The following is a 25,873-nucleotide window of genomic DNA, read 5'->3' on the forward strand; positions in this document are numbered from 1 at the left end:
TAGGTTGTGCCCCGCTCTCCTACATAGATGTTAAATCATCAAACTCTTTTCTCTGCCAATTCAGAATCCCAGTGTAACTGACACTGCTGTGCTTACTGTGCTCTGCTGCCCATTGTCACTGATATATTACATAGACATCCTTAAAAAAACTAAGAGCTCTAAAGTGTGCAGTTTCTGACATGAGCCTTTTTTCATGTCAACATCCTCCAGCAGTGGGTGGAGCTGATCCACACGGTTGAGAATGTGAGACAGTCAAACAGTTATTCAAATACAATCTATTCCATCACTGTCTCTCTGAAGACATCATGTTTCTCTTTACCTGGATAATAATACAACTTTGCATGGGTAAGAAATATTCATTCAATATGTTTATTATGAGTAATTGTTATCAATATTATATAACAGTAATATAACAGATAGCTCTGTTATATAATTGTATTGCTTGACTAAAGACTTTTCTTTTCCACAGAAACTGCTTTGGCTGATACAATTCAACCATGGACTTCAGAAAAACATGTTATTGAGGGTAAAAATGTGACTCTCTCTTGTAAATACAGTACCACTGGCAATGTTCAGTCTCTCCAGTGGTATCGCCAGTATCTTGGAGCAAAACCAGAGTTCCTACTTTCTGTCACTGAATATTCAAATAAATCTGAGCCTGATCTTCGTCTGTTTTCAAAAGCTACAAAAGAGATCAAACGTGTGGATCTGGAGATCTCCTCTGCTGAAGTGTCAGACTCTGCTGTGTATTACTGTGCTCTGGTGCCCACAGTCACAGGAAACACTAGAACACTGTACAAAAACCTGATTCGCAGTATTGCATTTCAGTTACACATAGGTGTCCATTTGCACATGCTATAAAAAACTACACTTAATGGTGGTTTCAACAAATGTTTAGAAGGAGCTTGTTCATTTAGTCCCGTCAATCTACTAAGTAAGAGATCATTTATAGTCAACCATGCATAAATTAATATGTGGATATGAAATTGATTTTACAGTTAAAGTTTGCATTGAATTTATTTTATAATCTGACCTGTATCTATGTCATCTTAAAGTCCACAACAACATACAGAACAACTGGATAGCAACAAGTCAAACACTGCAAAAATATAATAGCAATATTAATGCTGAATTCATCTGAGGTCATTTAACTGCAAGACGATCATTAACTGTAAAGTTTAGGCCAGATGATGATGAGAAAGAGTCCCAAAATAGTTCAAATAAACAAAATATTTATTAAACAAACAAACTAATGTAATTCACTGGCAAGAAAAACAGCATGTAGACACGACAATACCTGATAATCAACTGAATACGGAGGAACTTAAATATACAATGATAACTAACTAAATGACGAACAGGTTTGTTGATGGCATGAGTGTCCATAGTAACTAATGAGTGGCCGGAAATCAGAACAAAGGGAGCCGGTAACTGAAGAAAAACAAACTAACAGTCCATGAATGAAACTAAACACAAACATGACAATAACTGAGATGCAAGACGGTCCCAGTTTCATCTGTTTGGAAGAGAGTGAAAGTTTGCATTGTGATACGAGTGGCTTGAAATAGTGGCAGTTTCAGTTACTCAGATAAGCAGACTGACATACAACACTGCTATGGATCATGGCAAATATTAGCAAATATCAAACTTCTGCTGAATGGAATTCCCAAGTAAATTTGAAGACAATGAAGAGTTCAAGGAGCGATTTCAAGCAAATCTCAGCACAACTTCCTTTCGACTGGCAATCCAGGATGTGTGTGTGTCTGACTCTGTGTACTACTATGTTCTGAAGCACTGTGACTCAAACACAATAAAAAAAACTTGCAAATACAGTCCTAAATTAAAATTTGTTTTTGGATTAAGTCTATCATTTTAAAATATTCCACTTCATTTCATAAATCGATTTTCCCAATTTTAAAATTTGACATTAACTTAAGCCTATAAATTATATTTAGGCATTTCTTGTCAAAAAAATATGCTGTCAAAACACATGCATTGAATGTATTTGGTTATTACTATAAATGTATTATGATATGAGCAGAAATCACATTTCAGTGCACATTTCTGTCAAATAATGCACTTGCTATATATAAACCTATTGAGCACCAGAAGAGGGAGATATATCATAACATCATTCAGCTCTTCAAAGCAGGGTTATTATTATATCTTTTAAACTAAAATCATAAAAACACATTTTTGTTACTTGAAATATAAGAAATGTCAACTGAAATATTTAAAAAACAAAAACAAATTTCAGCTAGTTGCCAAAAGCAACATTTCCCATTTCCCACTAGCATTGGGTTATTATTATCGTTTTTTTTTTTTTTTTTTTAAATAGCAATACAATAAACTGCATTTTTTTGATAAACTAAATGAGATTTCTAGATTTGTTTCATACCAAATATTGATCACACAGATGCAGTTCATGTCAGTGCTGTGTTCTCCTTCTGTGCAGGAGGAGCTTGTGTGGGTTTGAGTAAAAGCAGAGTGATCATTAAACTTCTCACAGAGCAAACATGATGATTCTTTGTGCTTTTCTTCTGGTATTGTTGATAAAAAGTAAGTGAAGCTTACCCACCTTTTTTTATATATATATATATTTGTACAAACAGTATTTTTAGATATACTTTTGTTTAATGCTATAAAGTTAATGATACAAATTCAGTTTGATGAGATGTTTTATATTTTATGGTTTGCAGGTGACACAATGGCACAGTCAATAACACCACAGACAAACAGGACACTTGCATCTGTGGGACAAAAAGCCATTCTCTCCTGTAAATATGAAGGAACCATAACTAATCTGCACTGGTATCGCCAATATTCCAGATCCAAACCAGAGTTCCTGGCTTGGATTTACCAACAAGGAGCCACAAGTAACCCTCTTCCTCCTCGCATTTTACCAAAAGTGGACAAAAATCTTGTGAGCCTGGAGATCTTTAATGCTGAAGTATCAGACTCTGCGCTGTACTACTGCGCACTGACGCCCACAGTGACAGGAAACACATCACTGTACAAAAACATCCTCAACAATAAATCATGTGTCTTATGATTCTTGAAATCAGTCACTGATGAGAAACAAATTAAGTACTGATTACCTTCTATTAATGTTTACATTATTTATAACACTATATTAAAGGTGTCATGACCCACATTTTGCATTTTTCCACGAGAATCAATGTATGTTATGATTGCCTAACGATTATACACTGGCCGGGAAGCCGATATTTAAAAGTGAAGCGTTTGTTTACCTCAGGGTTTGTAAAATATCCCACGTGCACGCGCACTCAAATATGAGATTTTGATTTCTACCCTGGCTTGACTTCACGACGGTGGAGGATATGCCATATATGGACAGCGCAGCAGGAAGCCACGCCCTACCCCTCTCCCCCTCATATTCTTTCGGCAAAGAAAGATGGAGAAACCAAGTGCACACCTGCGTTGCTCTGTGGTTGACTCCCATAAACAGCATTCTAATGTGTTTTCTCTACCCAAAACGGACGAAACTATCAGGGATCAGTGGATGAAATTCATTTTTAATGACGCTGTCCCAACAACCCTTTCAACTGGCCTAACGTTTGGTGTCTGCGCTAAACATTTTACACAGGATTCATTTAGTAATTTGGGACAATATCAGGCGAAGTTGGCCTCGAAGCTCCGTTTGGGAAAAGGTGCCATCCCCACCATCAGAGACCTGCCTGAAATTGAAACAGTAAGACTGTGTTTTTATGGCTCTAATGCGGCTATTGTATGTAACGTTAGCTTCGAGATAAACACGGTGAATGGACTCTACGAATGCTATCCACATCTTTCCACTTTGTTTTACACAACAGTAGTGATGGTACAGGAGTCCATGGTCAGTGGCTAAAACTGTTTGCTAGACCATATTGCATATATCGATATAGTTCAAATTTGCGCTCTGCTCCCCGCGCCTCCGCTCTTCCTTTTCCACTCTGCGTGCGTGTTTAGAGCATGTTATGTTATGAGAGATGAATTATGACTACTTCAGAAACCCCAGCACAATAGGAATTACCAGACAGTGACATTAGTGTACGCTGAAATAAAGTCTTTCACTTCAGAAAAACTGACTTTCTTGTCCTGTCAGCCGTTATCCTGTGCTCGGAGCGCACACTCAATACACGCGTAACGCCGGTTTCACACCGCAAGCGTCAGCGGCGCGTGAGCAGCGCGTATTTTTTTCGGCGTCCATGTTATTCAATGAGTGCATTCACACCGCACGCAGAAGCGGCGCGGCAGCGCGTAGCAGGAGCAGAGCAGGAACAGCAGTGCCGCGATAGTTTCGGCGCCCAGTCTATTTTTAACGCGCCGCTTACGCTGAATTAAAGTGACAATGCATTGATCATGGCCAAAATACACCGCAGTTTTATCCAAAAAGCGCATTGATGATATCTATTGTGTTTTAAACAGTCAATCAAATGACCAACAGCAATTTAAAAAGAAAACAAATGTCCAAAAACAAACTTGTTGCCAGAACAATAAAAACAAAGATGAACCAAAAGTTATATAAATGAAATTATTAATAAAATAAGCTTCTTGACAAGTCTTTTCTCTTAAATGTATTTGAAAACGAAATAAAGCAATGAACTTTTCCATTATAGAGTAGCCTACTCTGTCTGTACAAAACCCGCAGTTCAGGCGCGCGTGACAAACGCTGCCAGTGTGAAATCAAAACGCGCGTGTCCTGCTCCTGCTCACCATATGCACTGCTCCTGCCCTGCTTACGCTCTGCTAATGCATGCAGTGTGAAACCGGCGTAAATGCGGAGGCGCCCGCGCTGTGTATCGCCTCACTGATCAAGGGCAAAAGAAACTACGAGCATGCAACGCTGTCAACCACCCTCCTTCCTGGAACCAATCAACGCGCCCCTCATTTGCATTATTATAATGACTGTCCACGACAGCCAAAACATCGCATCAGATCTCGCGAGACAATAATGCCTTTAGAACAGGGGTGGGGAACGTTGATCCTGGAGGGCCGCTGTCCTGCAGAGTTTAGCTCCAACCCTGAAAAAAACATTCGGCTGCCTGCAACTTCAGTAATCCTGAAGACATTGATTAGCTTCAGGTGTGTTTGATTAGGGTTGGAGCTAAACTCTGCAGAACAATGGCCCTCCAGGATCAACGTTCCCCACCCCTGCTTTAGAAATAAGGGTCTGAGGAGCTCTGTGTTTATTTTTTTTTCCACTTTTTTTTTTAGAAGTGCCTGAAAGACTATAATAGAGCGTTGGGTATCCAAGGTAACACGAGGTCATGACTCCTTTAATTATATAATTATAACAATAACAAAAGATACATGATAACAGCAAATCATTTCAGCATATTTTCATATTTTTCTACCATTTTATTTTTTTAGAACTTTCCCAATCCCAACATATATCACAGATGCTGCTATTTTCAGTTACCAGAGTACATCCAAACTTCAGGTTTTATGCCAATGGTCATAAGAGTGATGAGTTAATACAATTATTTTAGTTATGTTATTTTTTAGTTATGTTTAACCCAATACTTTTTTATGTCTGTCTTAGGCAGATAAGAGCGTAGTGCTCATACATCTCCACTAGAGGCTGTTGAGATTATGGGCCCTATTTTAACAATCTGAAACGCAAGTGTCAAAGCGCAAAGCGCAAGTAACTTTGTGGGCGGGTCTTGGGCGCTGTTGCTATTTTCCCGGTGGGATAAATGACTCTTGCGCCCGACGCAAATCTAAAATGGGTTGGTCTGAAGTAGCTTCATTACTCATAGGTGTGGTTTGGGCGTATCGTGAAATAAACCAATCAGAGAGTCATCCAACATTCCCTTTAAGAGCAGGCGCGCTTGTTCTAAAGCGGATTCCTATTATAACGGCGGATTTGCCAGGCGTGCACCGGCAGCGGTTCACAGCCGAGGAGACCGACGTTCTCGTCAGGGCCGTAAAACACAGAGAAGTAACATTGGGGATGGAGAAACACACCCAAATTAACTTCGGTTAAACAGGCGTATGATAATTTGGGTAAATGTGTAAGCTAGATGTATGCTTTTATAATTATCTATCTATCTATCTATCTATCTATCTATCTATCTATCTATCTATCTATCTATCTATCTATCTATCTATCTATCTATCTATCTATCGTAATAATGTATGATTTGCAAAAATGAAAACTGCTGCTTCTGTGTAGATGAGAGAATCAAAGTGTATGCGCGTTGTGCACACGCTACATTGATTATGGCCAAGCATACGCCCTTAAAATAGCATATGAATAACATGCGCAACGCGCCACTGACTTTAAACTAGTTTTTTTCGGTCATTGGCGGAATTGTTTTCTAAACCTGTAAAATAGCATGAGGGAACGTTTGCGCCGGAACACGCCTCCTCTTTGCGCTGAACCGCCCCCGGGAGCGCAAGTGTATTTCTTAGTTAACCGACGTGTTTCTGTGGAGGGAAAAGTCCGCTTTGCGCGGGTGCAAAATAGGAATGATACATGCGTCCGTGTACAAAGTCAATTGCGCTGGGTGCAAGATAGGGCCCAAAGAGTTCTGGAATTTGAGTGAACCTTAAAGGGATACTCCACTTTAAAATGAAAATTCTGTCATCATATACTCACCCTCATGTTGTTTCAAACCTGTATGAATTTCTTTCTTCTGCTGAACAGAAAGGAAGATATCTAGAAGAATGTCAGTAACCAGACAGTTTCTGGTCTCATTGACTTCCATATAGTAGGAACAAATATATCAACACATTCTCACCCCAAAGCGTCACTTTCAACCATGCTTCAATATCCGACGCACAAAGCACCCTTTAGCGTCCATATGTGACGCTTCGGTTATGGGTAGGTTTAGGCGTCATGTAACTGACGCTTTCGAAAGTTCGTCAATATCCGACGCACAAAGCACCCTTAGCGTCAATATGAGACGCTTCGGTTATGGGTAGGTTTAGGTATGTGGTAGGGTTATGCGTCTCATATGGACGCTAAAGGGTGCTTTGTGCGTCAGATATTGACGAATGTCAGAAAGTGACAATTAAGTGACGATTTGGGATGAGAACGGGCTGAATATATATACTAAGTCAATGAGACCAGAAACTGTCTGGTTACTGACATTCTTCTAGATATCTTCCTTTCTGTTCAGCAGAAGAAAGAAATTCATAAAGGATTGAAACAACATGAGGGTGAGATGACAGAATTTTCATTTTAAAGTGGAGTATCTCTTTAAATTTTTCCACCATGAATATCACACCAAACTGAACAGCTCAGGAATGACGACACACTGGCAAAAGGGTTTAGAACCCCTTGTTTTCTACAATTGTTCATGATCAGTATAATTAACTTACATGAGGAAGTTTGTTGTTTTGCATTCATTCATCACAACAGATACCACAAAAAAATTATTTTAAAAACCTTCATATGTCTGACTCTGCTGTATTAGGCTACTGCACTCGGAACAGAAATGAGTCCCTAATATATGCGGCCATTTTATAAATAAATAGTTTCTTTAAAAATATATATTTAAAACAATTATCCCCATTACATTCAAATTATTTTCCCTTTCAAGACATTCAAAGTCTGAGTTATATTTACTGGAAGAGGTGTGTCTCTAAGCACTGACTCCTGTGATCTTGTGAAACCCCTTCAGAGTCTGTTACAGTGAACACAGACAATGGAGCTCCTATCTATTATTCCACTCTTTGTCTTTGCATGTAAGTATTTCATTTTCTTGTACTGCATCTAAATATTCTAAACAACCACAATGTGAGGAGCTTTAATTAGTGTGGTATTGTTGTTAAGTGATGTCTCCACATCTTATAGGCTTTGTTTGTCACTGTGGTGCTTCTTGTTCAAGAATAACTTATTTTTAGCACAGTTCTAGTTTGAAGTGACATCCATCTTAGTCTATATTAGTGCTGTCTTTGAAGAGCAGAGGAATCACCAAACCTGATTTGAGTTACAGACAATTAGGACATAATGAGTGTGTGGAAACACTTACAGGTGTCTGACATGAACGTTAAAGCTATCCAATCTATTTGCAAAGGGGAAAACACTAAAAGTGGTTACAAATGCACTTAAATTAAGCAAAGGAAAACCAAGCATTACTGTACACAATATATATATATATATATATATATATATATATATATATATATATATATATATATATATATATATATATAGCCTATATTAAGTTAAACAATATAGTACTAGAGTAACAATAATAAAGTACTAGAGATATATGACCTTTAGGAATAATTTTTCAATGCCTTTTTAGTAACAGACTCTGCTCTGTACATGCGCTCTGAAGACAATGAATAGAAATGCAAAGGCACTGTACAAAAATGATGATGTGGTGTTGGTTTAAATAACTATTGATGATGTCTAAGATAAATTTCATTAATATATATAAATGAAAATAATAATGTTTGTGGTTTGACATTTTATATCAATCAGCTTATCTGGAACAGTTCTACATTTACAATGTTCAACTCTCTGCAGAACATTCTAATGGAAGAAAAACATCTTATTGAATATGTCACTTCCAAATTTAACATTCAATAAGACAATTTCATTTAAATATTTAAACCCTCAGATGATGAGATGTGTGGGTGGAGCTTTCAGAGACATTGTCATTTCTCAATCACAAGCATCATTTGTGTTTTACAGTGCAGTCATGATTTTCCTGTGCTCTCTGCTTCTGCTGACAGTAATACATGGTATGTAAGAGACCAGTTTAAATATAAATATATTTAGAATTATATAAATATAATGCACCTATTATTGTCAAATGTCTGATTTTGTGATTCACCAGTTTTCCATGACTTTTCATACTTTTACAATTATCATTCTTTTTGATGAATATGTTCTACACATTTTGCAGATGAATGTTTTGCACAGACAATAACACCACTGCAGGGCAGAACACAAGTTACTGAAGGGGAAACAGTCATTCTCTCATGCAAATATGATGTCAGTGTACAGAATTTATTTTGGTATCGACAATATCCTGGATCAGGACTGGAATTTCTGCTCCTTGTCGTTGAGTCATCCAAGAAGACTGTAGTATATGCAGATCCCCCAATTCCTAGATTGGATGGCACCATGAGCATGGGAGATAAGAAAGTGGATTAGGGTTTCTTATTAGGGTTCTGTATTACCTACTTTAAAGAACTGTAAAATAAACTGACAAATCATTTAATCTGAAAAGAATAAATTCACTTTGAAATAAACATCACTCTATATTACTCTTTCAAAACTTTATTTAAAAAAAATCCAGAAAGTTAAATTGTAACCTTAGTTTGGGATCATAGTAGAATTGTTCATTGTAAAGTTAAAAATAAAGGCAAAATGCAAACAGTTGTTTTAACAAACATACAATATACAATTTAATTTAATCTTACCTTGCATATAGCAGCGGGATTTACTTTAGCATTCTACATAAAGCTTTCATATAATTCTGATGACAGACTCTGCTGTGTATTACTGTGCTCTGAGGCTCAGTCACAGGAAACACAGAAACACTGTACAAAAACCTGTTACAATGAGTGAAAAGAAAGCTAGTATAAAAATATGTAATGAATAATGTTTTATGTTTAAAACATTTCAATTCTAAATTGAATCAAACAGCCAATTACAATGTGAATTTGTGTGGCAGTATGAACGATAAATATTAAAACCATACAATGAGGTCCTTTAGTCCTCTATGAGATGACTGTTTCAGCTATGCAATACTTGCAGTTAACCATAAGAGGGCAGTAGTTACTCAATATTACCTTTGACTACAGAACCTTTCATGGGTATCCACAAGCTCCTCCTTGGATCATCATTATAATAGTAAAAGCAAAACTCTCATATTCACTGGTTTACTTCAAGGTGTCTTCAACATAGACACAGTCATGGCACACAGGTTGAAGAATATATTTCTCTTCACACTATTCCTTTTTGGTATGAATCTTCAATTAATACAGCAACACATTTATTCAATTGCTTAAATGTTGTATTGTTTTGTTCATAAAAACATTTCTTAAACTTTTGCAGAGTGCAGATCAGAGGACACAGTTGATCAGCCAGACAAACACGTGACTGAAGCTGAAGGAAGATCTGTGACATTACAGTGTAAATATAAAACAGATTCAGTACAAGAAGATTTATTCTGGTATATCCAGAGAGCAAATGACTTTCCTAAATACATCCTGAGGAGAAGCAAATATGGAGGAGAAAATGGCACTGAGTTCCAGGAGAGATTTCACTCTGAACTTTCATCAAATTCAGTTCCTCTGATGATCAAGGATGTGTGTGTGTCTGACTCTGCTGTGTATTACTGCGCTCTGAAGCCCACTGTGACAAAACTGGTGTCAAACCACATACAAAAACTCTGAGGCATAAACATGTGTGTGATTGTTTCTTTACAATAAGCATTCCTGAAATGTAAAAGCAATAAAATCACACTGAGGGTAAAAGTGAAATTAACTAAAATGCTCATCATACAATCAATTTAAAATGATTTATCCATCAATTTCAAAAACACTTATCCTCTGTAGGCCCATGGCAAATTAATATTATCTCAATTTTAATTTCATTTAATTGCATGATTTTACTTTAGTTTTAATTATACAATAGGGTTCAGACGTTACATTATCCTGATCCGGTGCCTCTTCCTTACAATATTGTATGAACTGTAGTGAAAATACTTGTATAATAAAAACCTAACCCTATATAAAAATGTCATATTCTTTATGTAAAATTACATATTCAATATCTAATGTTCATTAGTTAATATATGGAATATATACTTATAATACAAGGAAACAAGACAAAGTGAAAAATACAGGAATCAAGTATTTAAACCAATATAGTCTTAATAAACTAAGAACATTGGTATAGTATTTTGGTATACAGTGTGTTTTACTGGCCGATATTTGGACTTTATTGTGGCACATGAATAGACTTTTTTGAACATTCATGTTTTTTGTAGAAATACTCCCATTGCATACACTCTATGCACCGTCATGGTCATCACTATCATGTTTGCACACATTCAAACAGCGGAACTCCATCAAGACATGTTTAATTTACATTCTTCTCATGTTTTGTGTTATATACACAATTCTGTAATATTTCAAAGAAAATCATAAACAGCAGCAGGAAGTTCAGCGGGGAGGAAGTTCCTGTGTGTGTTTCTGTGTGATCTTCAGTGACTTACAGCTCAGAGAACTGAGAGCCTCAACAGAGAACTGAGCTGATCTGATTCAACATGGACAGATGCCTCATACTTATTCTCATTGTGGGAACAGGTACATTATTTATCAAATAATGAATGAAATTCTGTACATAAATAATTACTTTGTTTTTAATTCTCAATTTATATATCAATTTATTTAATTCTCCAATTAATTTATATTAATTTAGTCATTTGTATTCTTGTGAAAGTCATTTGTATTATTTTGCCATAATTGTTTTCAGAAATAATTTTTTTAATTGTTGACAGGTTTGGTGACTGGAGACAACATTGAGCCAGATAAAGGGACAGAAAAAAACTCAAAAGAAACAGAAACTGTCAAGCTGAGCTGCTCATATAGTACAAGTAGTGAATATGTTTATCTTTACTGGTACAGACAGTATCCAAACAAAGAACCACAATATTTATCATACAAAGGTGCACGATCCAGGAGTACTTATAAACACACCTCTGATGATCGGTTTCAGTCGACTGCATCACGAACATCCACTGAACTCACTATTACTGATGTACGTCTGTCAGATTCAGCTCTCTATTATTGTGCTCTGAGAGTTGAAGCCCAGTGATACAAAACATGAAACCTGTCGTACAAAAACCTGAAGCTCTTTTCACTTTGAACCGATCTAGTGAAAACCAAAATCAAAACCACAATCTATCCAGCACTGAATATAATAAAATATGTGGTAACACCTGTGTGAGGTTGAATTAGGCCTGTTAAAAAACTTCTGGGAAACATCAACAGTATATTTAGATGTCACGTTCCATGTGGTTCCTTAAGCACTTTATACATTCTTAAAATAATTGCTTAATTGTCATCATGCAGTAAAAATAGGGAGCCAGCAGAGAGAGATCAGTTAAGCCTAAAATTTGTTGTAGGGGTTCTGAGATCTCACACGATATTAGGATTCTTTGTATTTCTTTAAGCGACTGCGTCTCTCAGCACCACTCCTATTGAGTTAATGGCTCTGCTGACTCTCCAACAACATCTAACCAATTGCTGGGTCTGTTGGGTTTATTTTCAAGGCAGTGACTATTGAGCTTCTTCTGACAAGCCACTGTCAATGCTCAAATCTAGTTCTCAAAAAACAAAGCCTCAAACATTATATATAGCTAAATGTATGTAAAAACCACTTTAAAGTAATAGGCTTTGCTATTCCAGTAAGTTTACATTTATTCATTTAAGACGCTTTTATCTAAATTGTCTTTATCATTTCTGTCAATAACATTCTAGAGAACTGCATGCTCTTTAGTTTTTCTGCAGCAGTTTGTGGAGGGTCCTTTATTATTTTAGCATGACAAATACCCATATGTATAAAGAAAAGTCAATCAATAAAGGATGATACAATTTAAAAACATTTGTTTTCATTATACAGAAAGTCAGACAATGATTATTTTAGCTTTTGTCTCTCAAAAATTTCTTAAAATTGAATGAAAACACCCCCATCATGGAGATGCTCAATGATGTTCCTGCTGTATGTGTGTAACCTCTACCAACAGTTGTGCGCTGGTAAACTCCAGTCTGATATTTCCTGCGGTACATAAACATGTTAATCTGGCTGAGGAATTTACTTTTAATGGCTGCAGTACTTGTAAGTAACTTAACTGGTAAGTGTAACAAAATTGTATCCTTACATGAGAAGATATATGAAAACCGATTTGTTTCTTTACTTTCTTTTATATTTCCTGACAGAGTGCAATACACAATATTCTGTTAATTAGGCCAACAAGAGTTCAAACAGCTTCTGAACATGACGTGGTTACACTTCACTTACACACTGTTAGCCCGGACAAGTTGAATCTACTTAAAAAATTGGAGCACACTGGTTGCCCTAAAAAATTATATGGTTTGTTTACACTCATGAGCTCACAATACTGTCAGTATTTAATTTTAGGTGCCAGCTCACCTTTTCGCAGGCTGAGCATTACCTGTAAATACAATTTTAATTGTTTTTCATACAGTTAGGGTACTCCAGGGCAGGGCGTAAATCAGTCCGAAAAAAGGACACAGAAGGCCTGAGGTTGGTCAGTTCATCCATCACCAAACATCCTTTCAAATCTATCCTCACTCTAGATGGGTTTAGCTGAGGACTTTCTTGATCAACGCAGAGGATTCTCACTGGAGTTTGTCTGTATGAGTCTTTGTCAGCTGCATCCTATCAGAGGAAGACAAAGATAGAAGAAAAACATAGACAAATACATTGTCGGATGACCAATACCCTTATCTTCATTGGTACCAACATAAAACCAGTGGATTCCCAGTTCACATGCTCCATAAACTCTCAACTGGATCAAGCAGCAGTGAAAAAGAATTTGAGGAAAGATTTCATGCAGATCTCAACAAATCCTCAAGCTCAGTTTCTCTGACAATCAAGGATGTGTGTGTGTCTGACTCTGTTGTTTACTACTATCTAAAACCCGCTGTGACTGAAACACACACGATAAAGCTTAAAATAATAGCCGAGTCCCAAATAGACGCCTGTCTCTTTTACACGCCTGGTGTGGCAACAGGTTTGGATAAATAAAGGCCGGTCTCAAATAGAGGCCCGGTCTGTTTTTTAGTTTCGGGTTGTATTTAATTTTCTAAAACCCCTCAGATCCTCTGAGCCAGTTCTATGGAGCAGATTGTGCACGCAAGAGAGCCCTGCGCATCTGGGCGGAAGTTGTTAGCGCAAGCAAGGCAGGCAGAGTTAGCGGAAGCTGGAGATGGAGATGGAGAAGTGGAGGAGAGCGACGAGGAGGAGGAATTCGCCAATGAACTTGTAGTTGAGGATCGCGGTGATGATGATAGTGATGAATATAGGGTCCTTTTGTATCACATGATTGCAGTTGTTTTACAGCCTTCATTCTTTCTTGTTGATGTGTTTCTGGCAACTAGTTCATAGGCTCGATGGATATTACCGGTAACTTGTATTGTTCAGCCCATGGCTGTCACATCGTTTAGTTTTTCTATGCTGCTAATAATCTAAAGGGGGTCGCACACCGCCGCGTCTATGACAACTCGAGGTATCGCACACCGGACGCGCACTTTGTCAGTTTATGGCCAGCAATATAGTTATGATTAAGGATATTATGGAATTAAGGATACTATGTTATGATTGTACTGTACAATTAAATACAATCGTTGCTTAGTCTGCAGTCTGAATTCACTTTACCTCAGAGCGTCCGTTAACTGAATAATTTGAAAATATCACCTGAAAATCCGATACATCAGAAATTTTCATTCAAGCAGCTGATTTCTGTAAATGAATTTAAAACTGAATGTATATTGCAGCACAGGGTGAAGTCAGTATATACATTAGGCTAACGACGATTTGAGACAATCACTCATAGAGAATAATGGGTTCGAATATTAAAGACGTGGCGCTGCGCTTCTCGTCTGGTGTGCGACCCCCTTTAGACATACGGAAATATAGTAGGCTAATTCTGACATTGTTAAACACAAACACAGATATGGTAACCTTCTACTGTCATGCTCATCTCAACACTAAATGAAAGGCCTGTCTCATAGACGCCTGTCTCAAATACAAGCCGGTGCAGTTCGGCGATTTGGGAAAATAAAAGCCTGGGCTATTATTTGAAGTTTTACGGTAAACATCCTGAAAAGAACTAAGAGCTCTGACTTTTTAACATGAGCACATTTTTCCTACTGTTATAGAATAAACCACTCCAGTGGGTGGAGCTGATTCACACTGTTGAGAGTGTGAGACAGTCAAACAGTTATTCAAATATTATTTTTGCCATCGCTGTCTGTCTGAAGACACAATGTTTCTCTTTACCTGGATAATAATGCAACTTTGCATGGGTAAGACATATTCTTTCAATCAATGTATTTACAGTATTATAAAAAAATATAAAGGCTTATAAATTTAAATAGCTGCACAAATTGTATAAATCTGTTTAACTGTTTGATTAATTGTCATTTGCTTTTTCACAGGAAATACTTTTGGTGATACAATACAACCATTTACTTCAAAAAAACTTGTTTTTGGGGGTGAAAATGTGACTCTCTCCTGTAACTACAGTCTCACTAGTGGCACTAGTGTTACTCTCCATTGGTATCGCCAGTATCTTGGAGCAAAACCAGAATTTTTACTTCTTGTCAATGAATATTCTAACAAATCTGAGCCTGATCTTCGTATGTTCTCAAAAGCTACAAAAGAGATCAAACGTGTGGATCTGGAGATCTCCTCTGCTACAGTATCAGACTCTGCTGTGTATTACTGTGCTCTGGAGCCCACAGTCACAGGAAACACTAGAACACTGTACAAAAACCTTTCCTTATCTAATGGTAAAAGAAGAAAGATACACAAAGACAAAGAGAGCTGTGATTAACACAGTACATAAAGTAGAATATGTAAATAATTTGATAAATATGTAATGAGTCCATTACCAAGTCAATAGGAACCTATAGTTTAAGTACTTTGTACAAATAACACATTGTGCAGGTATAACGTGCCACAAGATGGCAGTGTTCTCAGACAATAACTAAAGGAACTGCAACAACGAACAACATAACTGAATTTACAGAACATAACTCATGATGTTGCTCAGAGAGGAGGGACTCAGAGTTCACAGATCTGACATGATCTCATCGTGTCTGAAAGAGACTGAGGACGAAACGATTCAGTCTGACTCTTCTCACAGTGAACACTTGAACAATGGATCTTCTTTCAGTTATTCTGTTCTGTGTCTCAGCAGGTGTGTTTATTTGGTTAATTAGGATATTATTATTTTTTATATATTAATAGGTTTTATTTAAAATCTCTCACTAAAAAGTTACAAATGTATTTTAACATATGTTTGCTTTTTCAGCTGCTGTTTTTGGAAATGTCATCGAGCCACACAAGACAGATGTTGTTTATGAGGAGGGCTCAAATGTTACTGTATTCTGTAGTCTTTCCCCTGGAGGTTCAGATAATCTCCACTGGTATCGTCAATATGGAAGATCAAAACCTGAATATCTTGTACTCACCTTTGGAAGTGCAAAAGAAGCTCAGGTGTCTAAAGTAGATCCAAGATTCTCTGTTTAAGTTGAAAAAAAGGAACAAAACCATGTGGATCTGAAGATCTCCTCTGCTACAGTATCAGACTCTGCTGTGTATTACTGTGCTCTGGCGCCCACAGTCACAGGAAACACATCAGCTCTAAAAACCTGTTATAATGAGAGACGAGAGAGAATCACAGAGACAGAGATAATTGCAGTGAGAAAAAAAGCTGTAACTGCCAATATATGTAATAATGGAATAATGTATGGAAACAGGTAGCTACCAAAATCAAAAGGTAGACAAATCATTTAATCAGCTTATTGTAAAAAGGATAAAAATATATATAAAAAATAACATTCTAAAGTCAGTGAATATTCGGCAATATAAAGATGAAGCACATTAAAACCCTACAATATTGTCTACTGACCTTGACAAATCAATTTAGAATATCCTGTAATTAAAGAAAATGTAAAAAAAAAAAAAAAAAAAACATTAAAATATCTCAAATGATTCACATAATATATAGAGATTATATATTCAGAGCTCTTGCTTTTTCCAAATTATGGTTATATAATATATAAAAAGCTAGCTAAATACACAAAGTAATTTTTTTAGTTCCATCAGTTAATATTTCCATGTTCATGAGACATGAGAGGAAATTAGTCAGACTGACAAATGCAAAGACATCAAGAATATAAGCCTTTATAAATCAGGAAGTTCCTGTGTGTGTTTCTGTGTGATCTTCAGTGACTTACAGCTCAGAGAACTGAGAGCCTCAACAGAGAACTGAGCTGATCTGATTCAACATGGACAGATGCCTCATACTTATTCTCATTGTGGGAACAGGTAAACTACATTAATTATGGGTGAAAACAAATCACTGATGGAACTAAAACAGCATATTTAAATACAATATTTAATATATAGCAATTTTGTAAGTTCTGTGAAATGTGTTTGCAATATTATTTTGTCATCCTTGCTTTCACAAATAAAATCAAAAAATCACTTTTTATTTTTTATTGTTGACAGGTTTGGTGACTGGAGACAACATTGAGCCGGATAAAGGGACAGAAAAAAACTCTAAAGAAACAGAAACTGTCAAGCTGAGCTGCTCATATAGTACAAGTAGTGATAATGTTCTGCTTTACTGGTACAGACAGTATCCAAACAAAGAACCGCAGTATTTATTACGCAAAGGTGCACGATCCTATAGTGATAATTCTTTTGCACACACCTCTGACCGTCGGTTTCAGTCGACTACATCAGAAACATCCACTGAACTCACTATTACTGATGTACGTCTGTCAGATTCAGCTCTCTATTATTGTGCTCTGAGAGTTGGAGCCCAGTGATACAAAACATGAAACATGTCGTACAAAAACCTGAAGCTCTTTTCACTTTGAACGAATCTAGTGAAAACCACAATCAAAACCCTAATCTAATGTAATAAAATATGTGGTAACACCTGTGTGAGGTTGAATTAGGCCTGTTAAGAATTTGATATGGAATTAAAACTTATATATAAAATATTCAGCTTTTATTAGTATAAAATTATTTAATAAAATAATATAATTTGAAAACAGACACATTGCAACAAATCTTCCTCTGTTCATAAAGAAAAGAAAATACAATTACATGCATGTTAAAATTTAATATGACAAAGGAGATTGACAAAACTTTTAGTTTACATTTAGTTTACATAATCAGTAATTCTATTCTTGGATATTCTTGACCATTAAATGTCTCACACTGACAAACTAACCGGGCATTGTCTTGTTTGAATAGAATTCAAACTCCTCCGCAAATTCAAAACCACATGTGTTTTCTACATTCATGTGACCATATTTTATTAATAAAATGAATATACATATTTTCAGTACAGTTCAAAAGATAAAAAAAGGTAAAAACCTTCCACTTTGTCTTTTTTTTTTTTATCTGACAAAAACAATGTAATTTCAGAAGTTGGCCACAGTGTGGCATAATCTGTGATGTTGGTGGGAAATATTAATTTAAAGGAACACTCCACCGTTTTTTGAAATAGGGCTTATTCATATTCTTTCATACATTTAGATAGGTGGGTAAATGCATTTTTGTCTCAGTGCATGCATTGTTTTAGTTTGACAGGGTCGGCGCTAGCTTAGCTTAGCACAATGAATGGAATCCTTTGTTGCCAGCTAGCATGTCCTGAGTAAAAGTTATAAAAAAAACCCCAAAAAAACCCCACGTAATTACTTCTTGTGGCCTGCGTTAGCTGCGTATTCACAACGAGTACAAATAGCGATGCAGATAGAACCAGGCTAACTCGGTGAGAGAAATATAGCTAACTTAGCCCTCAGTCATTTCATTTTACAGGTAACGATAACAGCGATTTTTATTTTAGTTTGGTTGTTAATGCTAAACAGGTTGAATTCAACATGAGGTTATACTAGAGGAGGCTAACGTTATTTGAACCGTAGTCTATATACAGCTTCTCAGCATCTATCTTATAACCGGATAAAGACACAGATTAACATAAGGAAGAGTAATAAAATACAACTTACATGTGCACTTTGTTCTGCCTGTGCTTTGAAAATAGATGGGATGGGACAGCCGTATGTTTCAGACGTAGTACCGTCTTTCTGGGCCCATATTAAATTTTTTCAAAGTAACTTAGTCCTCCGGTGCAAAATGCTCTTTGCAAACACGATACTGTTTGATTTTGTAGAGAGGCGTTGAAGTACAGATCTCCAGAGCAGCTAGCCATTTATTTCTCAGTTCCACATTCGATGGAATTCTGTGAAACATTACATTCGTGTATGTCCTTTACTTGTTCTCACAACCTTTTGCTACGCAGATAATTACCATGTTTGCTGTAACTGTAGCTGTAACTTCTCAAAATAAACAATCCAAAAGCGAAGACACTCGGTGCAGGTCATGCGTGTTGTTCTTCTGTGTTTTGACTCGTTGCACACCGGTATGTTGACAGAAGTCGTGGGATTTCATGTGTTGCGTGATATTTCTGCGCCCAAGTAGCAGTGCTTCGCCTAAGTAGCCGTGCTTCGCATGTGCTTCCCCCTAATATAGTCCCAAGTCAATATCTGCCTAAGAAATCACCTAGTGTTAATCTGCATCGCTATTTGTACTCGTTGTGAATACGCAGGCCACAAGAAGTAATTACGTGGGTTTTTTAAAACTTTTTTTAGCACTTTTACTCAGGACATGCTAGCTGGCAACAAAGGATTCCATTCATTATGCTAAGCTAAGCTAGCACCGACCCTGTCAAAATAAAACAATGCATGCACTGAGACAAAAATGCATTTGCCCACCTATCTAAATGTAGGAAAGAAGGTGAATAAGCCCTATTTCAAAAAACGGTGGAGTGTTCCTTTAACCTGTTAACCGTTGCCAGTGCGCCCCCGCACTGAAGCGTTATTTATTTATTTATTTAATTCAAAATTACTATCAGATTTAATGTTATACCTTGACAAACTATACATAATTAAAAAGATATAATACTCAAGTTTCAGTATTTGACCACTATTGTATTCTGAGAAACTCATAGTGACAGTTATGTCTTAATTTGTGTCAGGAGTTATGAAATGAAAAAATGAGTCGATACCTTTTAATATGAATTATGCGCGTCAGCCGCTTTCATTCATAAAAAACTCCGTGCTGTCGTCATGACAGCGATACACAAAACAACGTCCCTCAGGGCTTTAGCTCAAAAATGTGCAGATTTGGAGAAATATTGATAGATTCTCATAGATTTACATCATATTTCTATAGACAGGAATCATATTTATTGAATTTATACCCAAATGCGTCGATGTAATCTTTATGAGCATTTGGTATTCTGATACTGTGTTTTTTAATTCATACCAATAGCCTGAGGGCGCTACATGCACAATAATAGTCCATATATGGAACATGAAGAAGAGCCATGACCATGTGACGTTCCAGGACGTCACTGATACACACAAAGCTAACAAGAGATCGCGCTGTAACATGCAGATACAGATGTTTTGAAGACAATAAACATGATTGCACTGATATTTGAGTTACCTGTGTTTTTCAAGCCATGCCAGGTATTTTCATAATAATAGATTATATTTATAATGTAATGCTAATCTATATAGACTATCATTGTGCAGAACACTATCCAATAGTATATTTTCTGTCTGATTTTTTTTATCTGAAGCCAAATTAGATCACAGAAGATTATTTAAAATACTCAACGTGCGTTAAAAAGTAAGTTTAGAGCACAAACATGGTTTTAATCTCATAAATTGTCGTGTATTGATGGTGTGCTAAGCTAACATGCTAGCTAGCCCTAGGTGCACCTGCTACCTGGAAGTTATACTTTTATTATTTTTTGAATGCTACCTGAAATGTTTCTTTATTCAAGAAATGCATTTGATACAGTTTAAAATGTGAGGTAAACTTTGAGAAAAGAAATTAGGGACTGAAACCCTATGAATAGCCTGTGAATAGCCAGTCGTTAGTTATAATGCAGACAAAAGAAATGCATATTTCGAGCCATAACCAGGCTGGAGAGGTGTGAATGTGTGCAGGGGGAGACTGAGACTGAATGGGGATCGTCTGCACCACAAAACAATAGAGACAATATACTGGATAGATGGTTAGAAGATGACAATAAACATCAGTAGCATTTTAGCGTCAAATCAAAATAAAGTCATTTGACATGGTCTTGAAAAACATTTAACTAAATACAGAGTTTTGGACTTATTATCTTCAGATTTTAAACATAGAATGTTTAGACATATGGCTTTAGCTGTAGTGCATTTCTAGATTGCTCCAGTGCCAACTTCAATTTTATTTTCATGAGGATGTTTCATAAAAATTAATTTCTAATAATTTTACAAAACTTTGAAGCTATTTATAACAATTTTTGTCATTATGACAATAATTAATTCTACATTTACAATAAACTGCCAGGTGTCAGCTTTCAAATTAGATCATACTTGTGCTTTTAATGCAAAGGGTTCATGAACTGTATCTGTTTCAGTTTGGGTATGTCATTTCTGGGGATTTTTCAAAAGTGGGGTTGCAGCTTAACTTTAAGATCGCACTGTATGTGTGTAACGTCTGCAAACATTTCTGCACTGGAATATTTATTAGACTGTTATAATCTATGTTAATCTGGGTGAGGAATTTTATTTTAATGTCTGAAGTTCTCGGCACATAAATTGTTAAATAATCAGAAAATTGATTTGTTTGCTTTTTTATATTTATTGACAGTGCAATACACAAGATTCTGGTAAGATTCCCAGTTTACATGCTCTGTAGACTCTCAACTGGTTCAAGCAGCTGCAAAATAGAGTTTAAATCTCAGTTGCACAGGTGGGGCATGTTGTAAAACTGTGTTACAATGTGCCCCTAATAGAATACACAATTCTATTCTATCCAAACCATGAAAAAAAGGTGAATAAAGACTGAGAGTCAAAGTTCAGAAATGATTAATTATTATTATGTTTTGAACTATGCTGTATAGCTGTGTTTGCAGTGTGTTTGTTGTCAAACTCAAACATTTGTTTTTAAGAATAAATTCCATTAAAGTTAATAATTGTATTTCATTGACAAAATTAGGAATTTTTAGAACCTAAAATTCTCGGGACAGCAGCATGTGTCCAAATTTTAATCTTAACCGTTCTATTTCATCAGAAACGATCTGTAAACAGGGCTTTAAGTGTAAAATACCGAACTTGTCCTTTAAGGTTATATAATATATAAAAAGCTAGCTAAATAACTACACAAAGTAATTTTTTATATATTTCATCAGTTAATATTTCCATGTTCATGAGAAATGAGAGGAAATTAGTCAGACTGACAAACGCAAAGACATCCAAGTATATAAGCCTTTATAAATCAGGAAGTTCCTGTGTGTGTTTCTGTGTGATCTTCAGTGACTTACAGCTCAGAGAACTGAGAGCCTCAACAGAGAACTGAGCTGATCTGATTCAACATGGACAGATGCCTCATACTTATTCTCATTGTGGGAACAGGTAAACTACATTAATTATGGGTGAAAACAAATCACTGATGGAACTAAAACAGCATATTTAAATACAATATTTAATATATAGATAGAAATTTTGTAAGTGCCGTGAAATGTGTTTGCAATATTATTTTGTCAACCTTGCTTTCACAAAAAAAAAAAAAACATTTTTTATTTTTTTATTGTTGACAGGTTTGGTGACTGGAGACAACATTGAGCCGGATAAAGGGACAGAAAAAAACTCTAAAGAAACAGAAACTGTCAAGCTGAGCTGCTCATATAGTACAAGTAGTGAATATGTTTATCTTTACTGGTACAGACAGTATCCAAACAAAGAACCGCAGTATTTATTACGCAAAGGTGCACGATCCAGGAGTGATAATGCTTATGCACACACCTCTGACCGTCGGTTTCAGTCGACTGCATCACGAACATCCACTGAACTCACTATTACTGCTGTACGTCTGTCAGATTCAGCTCTCTATTATTGTGCTCTGAGAGTTGGAGCCCAGTGATACAAAACATGAAACACGTCGTACAAAAACCTGAAGCTCTTTTCACTTTGAACGAATCTAGTGAAAACCACAATCAAAACCCCAATCTAATGTAATAAAATATGTGGTAACACCTGTGTGAGGTTGAATTAGGCCTGCTAAGAATTTAATATGGAATTAAAACTTGTATATAAAATATTCTGCTTTTATTAGTATACAATTATTTAATAAAATAATATAATTTGAAAAAAGACACAGATTGCAACAAATCTTCCTCTGTTCATAAAGAAAAGAAAATACAATTACATGCATGTTAAAATTTAATATGACAAAGGAGATTGTCAAAACTTTTAGTTTACATTTAGTTTACATAATCAATAATTCTATTCTTGGATATTCTTGACCATTAAATGTCTCACACTGACAAACTAACCGGGCATTGCCTTGGTCAAATAGAATTCAAACTCCTCCGCAGCAAATGCAAAACCACATGTGTTTTCTACATTCATATTCATTTCAATAAATATTCATTTCATTTCATTTCAATAAAATTAATATGCATATTTTCAGTACAGTTAAAAAGATAAAAAACCTTCCACTTTGTCTTTTTTTTTTTTATCTGACAAAAACAATGTAATTTCAGAAGTTGGCCACAGTGTGGCATAATCTGTGATGTTGGTGGGAAATATTAATTTAAGCTCCCACTGTATGTGTGTAACGTCTGCAAACATTTCTGCACTGGAATATTTATTAGACTGTTATAATCTATGTTAATCTGGGTGAGGAATTTATTTTAATGGCTGAAGTTCTCGGCATGTAACTTGTTAAATGTAACAAATTTGTATTATCTTTAGCACATATCTGAACATTTATTTGTTTGCTTTTTAGCGCAATTTTCCACCGGACAAAATTGTGCTTGTTAACTCATGATTTCTGTTCTGTGCGTCTGTGCGCACCAATCTTGCACTTCTATCTACTCCTCAACCAGACCACCTAGAGACTTCGGGTTTTCGGCATTATGTTAAGGAAGGTCTAATCTCGGGAACGCACAAAAAAAATCCAGGAAAAGATTTACTATCTCTTAGTGTTGTGATCCCATGAGGTGAGAAAATTGCGCTAAAACACTCACCGAGTTTTTATTACTTGTTTATATTCATTGACAGTGCAGTACACAAGATTCTGGTAAGATTCCCAGTTTACATGCTCTGTATTATCTTTAGCACATATCTGAAAATGTATTTGCTTGTCTGCTTGAACCAGACAAGCAAATAGAGTTTAACCCTCTGATGGTTTACGGGGTCTTTTTGACCCCAAATGACTTTTGCTCAAATTAAAAAAAATTGTCCCTTTGTCCAAATGGTATGAAACCTTCTACGGCTCTCAACACTTTCTAGATCTACAAAAAAAAAAATTAAATTGGAATGATATCTGTTTTTATGTCAGTACAAAAAAATGCTAAACTTTGACAAAAATATTTTATTTTTGTTATAATTGTGATTTTATAATATTTAGATATGAATCCAACTGAATCCAACTTGTGAAAAGATATCTTTCAGGTAGTCAAATAGCAAATAGCATATAGTGGAGCTCTATAGCCATCTAGTGGTTAAAGTGATTTTTTTTTTTTTTAAACTGCATTTTCCAAAAAATGGGCATAAATGTTACATTAAACCATTTAAAATGATCCATGTTATCCCCATGAATGAAAGTTAGAAATCTGGGTCTTTTATAAAGTGAATTTTACATCAAATGCTGTTTTTTTGTAAAAAGCTTATTTAAATAAATATTTATTTATTTATTTATAGAAATTTAAAATATATCATAAATTCTCCAAAAACTGCACAAATGTTGAGTAAAAACATTAACAAACAGAATAAAATTACATTTGTAAAAAAAAAAAAACTATTATCTTGTTACAAAATTTAATGTTATTGTCTGGGGTCTCTAGAGACCCCAAAGACCACGAGTGTAGACAAAAATAAAGACCATCAGAGGGTTAAATCCCAGTTGCACAGGTGGGGCATGTTGTAACACTGTGTTACAATGTGCCCCTAATATGATACGCAATTCTATTCTATCCAAACCATGAAAAAAAGGTGAATAAAGACTGAGAGTCAAAGTTCAGAAATTATGAATTATTTTCTATTTCTATATTTTCTGAATTGAATTGAAAATGAATTTTTGTTCTATTATGTTTTGAACTATGCTGTATAGCTGTGTTTGCAGTGTGTTTGTTGTCAAACTCAAAAATTTGTTTTTAAAAATAAATTCCATTATTTTATATGAAAAAGTTAATAATTGTATTTTATTGACAAAATGTTTTAGTTTGTCTGAATATATATTTTTTGATTAGATCAGATAACATTTTAAGCTGTCATATGGTCATGTTACAATGTGACCCTCACATGTTAGAAATGTACCCCAACTATGGGGCATGTCGTCACATTTCACTTACATTATTTTGGGGTATATCAAGAAAAAAAGCATTAATGACCTGTATTAATTGAACCAAAACCACATAATTGTACTAGACATGTGGGAAATGAATGTGGGACAAAAATTATTCTCCGAACCTCAAGTGGATTTACACAAACTGAGAAAGTCAAAAAGGGTTAGGTTGTGCCCCGCTCTCCTACATAGATGTTAAATCATCAAACTCTTTTCTCTGCCAATTCAGAATCTCAGTGTATCTGACACTGCTGTGCTTACTGTGCTCTGCTGCCCACTGTAACTGATATTTTACATAGACATCCTTACAAAAACTAAGAGCTCTAAAGTGTGCAGTTTCTGACATGAGCCTTTTTTCATGTTAACATCCTCCAGCAGTGGGTGGAGCTGATCCACACGGTTGAGAATGTGAGACAGTCAAACAGTTATTCAAATACAATCTATTCCATCACTGTCTCTCTGAAGACATCATGTTTCTCTTTACCTGGATAATAATACAACTTTGCATGGGTAAGAAATATTCATTCAATATGTTTATTATGAATAATTGTTATCAATATTATATAACAGTAATATAACAGAAAGCTCTGTTATATAATTTTATTGCTTGACTAAAGACTTTTCTTGTCCACAGAAACTGCTTTGGCTGATACAATTCAACCATTGTCTTCAGAAAAACATATTGTTGAGGGTAAAAATGTGACTTTCTCTTGTAACTACAGTACC

The sequence above is a fragment of the Rutilus rutilus genome, assembly GCF_951802725.1.
Source record: "Rutilus rutilus genome assembly, chromosome: 6".
NCBI lineage: Eukaryota > Metazoa > Chordata > Actinopteri > Cypriniformes > Leuciscidae > Rutilus > Rutilus rutilus.